This window comes from Pyxicephalus adspersus, chromosome 6 (assembly GCF_032062135.1).
Source record: "Pyxicephalus adspersus chromosome 6, UCB_Pads_2.0, whole genome shotgun sequence".
In the NCBI taxonomy this organism is placed as follows: domain Eukaryota; kingdom Metazoa; phylum Chordata; class Amphibia; order Anura; family Pyxicephalidae; genus Pyxicephalus; species Pyxicephalus adspersus.
In genome coordinates, this window is record NC_092863.1 from 103670953 (window position 1) to 103675882 (window position 4930).

General features: G+C 40.6%; 1 protein-coding gene across 1 annotated transcript in view; it reads left to right on the plus strand.

Moving 5' to 3' along the window:
• Positions 1-4930, plus strand: part of VCP (valosin containing protein) — a 23487-nt gene that overhangs the window by 659 nt on the left and 17898 nt on the right. The gene's annotated exons all lie outside the window — the stretch shown is intronic.

Here is a 4930-nt window from a genome sequence, read left to right on the forward strand (position 1 = left end):
CTCATCCTCCTCACATTTACCACTAGGATCCTCATTGTACTACTGACCCCATCATCCTCCTCCCCATTGTACTACAAACCTCATCCTCCTCACATCCACTGCTAGGATCCTCATTGTACTACTGATCCCATCATCCACATCCCAGTGTACTATTGACCCCATCATCCTCCACCCTATTGTACTACTGACCCCATCATCCTCCTCTCCATTGTACTACAGACGTCATCCTTCTTTTCCTGGGCATCTGAGCATTGCTTCCTTAAATTGTCTCATTATCCTCATCCATCTACTACAGGCCTCATCCTCCTCCCCATAGGAATAATAGGCTCAGGTTCTTTATTATCATGCTGGACTGGTCATCCTCCTCTTCATATTACTAATAAGGGTCGGCCTCTTACATGTAACACTAGGCTCATCATTTCCATAAAATACATTCCCAATAATAATAATAATGGTATCCGCCTCTAATCCTCTCATCCCTATGATAGGAATGCTTCCTTTATTTACTCCCTGACGTATCATCCTCCTTCCCATTATGCTAATAGGATCCTCCTCTTCCCCATCATAATATAGCAATTACTCAACCCATAATGGGGTCAGCCTCTTCCATTTGTTGATCCTTCACACCTTATAGTTACATAAACTTCTGCCTGCCTTCTTATCATCATTATAATAGGCTCCGCCCCTTTCAGGTGAAGGGGCCACTCCTCATCCTCTCCATCATATATCACAGTCCTTATCCCTTTCCACAAAATTCCAATAGAATCCGCCTCCATGTGTCCCTTCCGGTGAGGTCGAGTTGGGCACCCCATGTGCCATGATGGGCAACAAGAAGTCATGCCACCTTCCTTCCCTATTTGGGTACACATTGACACCCCACATCCCCTTTTATATCTGCCTGGTGTAATTTAATTATTTTACATCCTTGGGACATCATTTGGTTCCTTTGTATTCCTGAACCCCAGTTGGTCATGTGATCGTGTAGTTAGTCATGTGATGAATATTTGACACCATTCACACCCTGTGTACAGGATTATGTCACCTTCCCATTTCCTGTACCTGGTATACCCCCTGCCCCTGGTATGTAGTATTTGACTTCCCTGGACTGATACAATTTGCTACATTTATTTCCCATTTCTAACATCTCCTTCCCTGTGTGCATGTCACATTGTGTCTCTGTGTATAATAATGAACTCTCCAGTTCATGATCTGTATCTATAATAAATATATAAGTTGTGACCTTCATATCCCTCTTTGTTTATTTTCCTTTGTCTCTAATATTTCACATCTTCACACTTCTGTTTTGTAACCTATTCCTTGTCCCAATCATTTTTATTTACTATACAGTTCTGTGTAATTAGCACTATATCAGTACAGTTTATTAATATTTGATAAATGTTTCAGCTGGCAGTTTATTAATAATAATATTTGATAAATGTTTCAATTGGCAATCACTGTGCCCCTGTTCCTCATATTACACCTGGTGTCTTTTTTTTAACCTCCCTGGCGGTCTAATAATGTCCGTATTTTTATGTCAGAAGTGGTACAATAATATTTTAGGCCTGCAATTCTTCGGGAATAATTCCCGGGTATAATAAAGTTTGAAACACAAATCATAAATTATAATATAATCAATAATTTTATAAATAAAATAAACTTTGGTAAAAAAAAAAATTTAATTTGTCCAAACAAAGGTACAATAAAAGAATAAACTTTTGGATTTATTTTTTAAAACTTTTATCACTTTTAACAATGTTTTAAAAGCAGATTACAATGTAATCTGTTTTTAAATTTCCTGCCAAGCCACGCCTCCCAGGTGTACCGTCACTTGGCGCATCACATCGATCGCGGCTGGGGGTGTGATGCAGAAGCTAACTGAGGACTCCGCTGGATCGTGGGGAGCAGGTAGGAGTTTTTTTTCCTACCCTGGGTGTGGCTCGGGGTTACCGCTTTTAGCATGTAAAATTCACCCCGAGCCATACTCGGGAATACTGACAAGGTGGTTGGGCAATTTGCAGCACCCTCATGTTTTATGTAGTGACATACGATCCTTTGTCCCTGTTATATGTATTTGGGTATGAAGCTTGTAACTAGTTTTCCCTTTATCCTGTTCGGCATATGTTATGTCCAGAATGCTTCTGTGTAATCAGTTTGCAAAACAGATGAGCAGCCATTAGGCAAATTGCCCTCTATTGACATTTGTGTGTTTCCCGGTCATTTAGACTGAATGCCGCAGTTCTGTCCTTGTAACGTGATATCTAGGTATTCTCATGTGGCATCATCACTTACACCTCATATCTCCATTCATTGTCTGTACTTATTATATGGTTTTTTTGTCACTTGATATTCATATGTCTTTTTTGATACCTCCAAGTATCCGTTATTTGCTGCTATCACATACATCTCATCACCATTCACATTTTATCCTTAAACTTGCTTTGAAAGTATCCTCATGTGGAGGAATCACCCACACCCTACCCTTCTTTGTCTTTATTGCATGATATCCAGCTATGAAGTCATGTCCCCATTCTTTCTATCCTTGGTAAATTATATCATGTGACCCCATCACCCTCAACTTATCCCACCCTATTCCGTTAAAAATAAAATTGTTACAGGATTTCACTTTTTTTAAATGATTATAATATTCAATTTCACGTGCATTTGGGTATACATTGAATGCATCCTTAAACTTTTTAACATAAAGGAACCCTTGAAGTAACTTACAGGTCTTGGGAAAACCCCTACTATAATTATCTATATCCACAGCTCTCCATATAATAATATGAGGGACAAAGCCTTTTACATTGCAAGATTGTCACCAATACAGATAAAAATCATTGGTGTTGATTAAACTGACCCAAGAGGCACAGATTACGCAGGGAACTCCTACCAACCTTCGGGTACACGGTTCCTATTTTTATGTGATCTCCAGATGTCTCTTCTCCAAGGTTTATCCATAACATTACTCTTACCTAATATACCAGCCTATCTCCACCAAGCTGTGGACAACCACAAACTATCTGCAGACAGTTATTTCGAACCTGCTTTGTCTTGACTATTGTAATTTTTAGACTGTTTTATGTTAGGTGTGTACAATGCTAGCACTTGGCCATACAATAGAAATCTATTATTGTGTTGTTCTTTACTAGGCTTTCCAATGCAGTTATCTCATCTGCACTCCAGACTTCATTTCCACCTGCACTGGCCATGGTCACTACAACATCCATGCCCTCTGCACCTTAAATTTTTTTTAATTCTATATAGCAAACCCATGCTCTATTCTCTATAGCAATGCTTTAACATGCAGAAAATTACGTAAACGCATGTAATGATTTTAAACAGCTAAATGGCAATTTATTCCTAATGGTACCCCTAAATAGATTTACCTAGTGTACTGTGGTGCAATACATTACCATGCAGTGTTTTCCTGAGCCCCTTAGCTGTGTTCACTGCCCGGCAATTTTCAGTAACCACCCGGCTGTTGGGTTACAATACAGGGGTCGCCACCCACCTACATTTTCTTTTTACCCAAAATTCTGTGTTGAACATTGCTATGGGTTGCCGGGCACTGCCCTTTCAGTAGGGAATCGTGCACAGCTTTTCTGTGTGTTGGACAGCTCGAATACAAGACAATGTGAATGGGAACCTGAATAGATTATTAAGATACTGCACAGCTCCATGAACAAGCCCTTTGGTGTATTACAATCTGTTAATTTTCAGGTCTCCAGGGAACCCCTTCTATAATTACTACATCCACAGCTCACAGTATATTTGCATGGTGGCCTGTAGGAAGAATGCCTCTTATATTGCTGGGCAGCACGCAGATGGTGATGGAATTGGAGCTGTGCACTTACGTTAGGGATGGGTCTGTTGGATCCGCAGATAATGCAGTAAAGCTGCCGCAGACGCAGGGCGTGTAACTGATCACCGTACACCTATTCTGCAATGTTGCCAGGTACACGGAAACAATTGTCTGTTCCCCTGGTGTCAATGTTTCTAAAGCTGCCTCGCCCAGTATGTTGTAAGTCCAGAGCTCATTGTAAAGTTTTATATCGCCCCCCTGTGCTGGGAGGAGGTACAGAACTCACTAACTCTAGTTTCATTTTTTTAGAAAGTAGAAATAATCAGCACAGCTGCATTCGAATGCTTTAGTGTTACCATGTGCAGGGAGGTCATTGTAAACAGATCTGTGTAAATCTCTCTCAAAGAACAGGTCAGCCTGAACTATAAACCTGCTGACCATGTCACTTGCTGCCATTATTTCTGCGCTTTGTGTGTGGATTTACTGCCTATAATTTGTGGTTGTAGTGCACACTACTCTGTTATGTATGTGCTACGTTTATTTTACATTTGCCATCCTGCCCGACAACTTTTAGTCTAGCAAAGTAAAAACTAAATTTATTCCACACTTTTGGAAGTTTGTTTGTTGGACTGGATTCTAGATGTGCAGCATGTGGTTTCAGGGCATGGTTAAAGCAGCACTTTCGTAGGGGGGTTAGTAAGGTATATATTGATCTTTTTTGCTGCGAGTGAGTCTTATTTGTTAATCTTTGGTTGCATCCGACAATGAGGACATGGCATAGCAAAAGTGTGTAAATGGTGAAGATTCACCTCCATGAATCCTAAATTTAGGATTCCACCATGCTGGCCATTCCCCAATAGTCCTTTTGTGCTGATCTACGGTCAGTTTATTGAGAAGTGTCCCCGTCATGCAGGCAGTAACATGGACAACCCTGCCTTATGCAAAATGTGGGCTGGAGTGTCGTGTGATTGCAGGTTAAACAGGCATTATCGCTCATAACCTCATCACACACAGCTCCATGACTTTTCTAGAGCTGCCCCGACTCTCTGAAATGGTCTTCCTCATTCTATTCAGCTTGTTCCTACTTTCTGCTCATTTAAAGGAGCACTCAAAACCCAACGCTTCAAC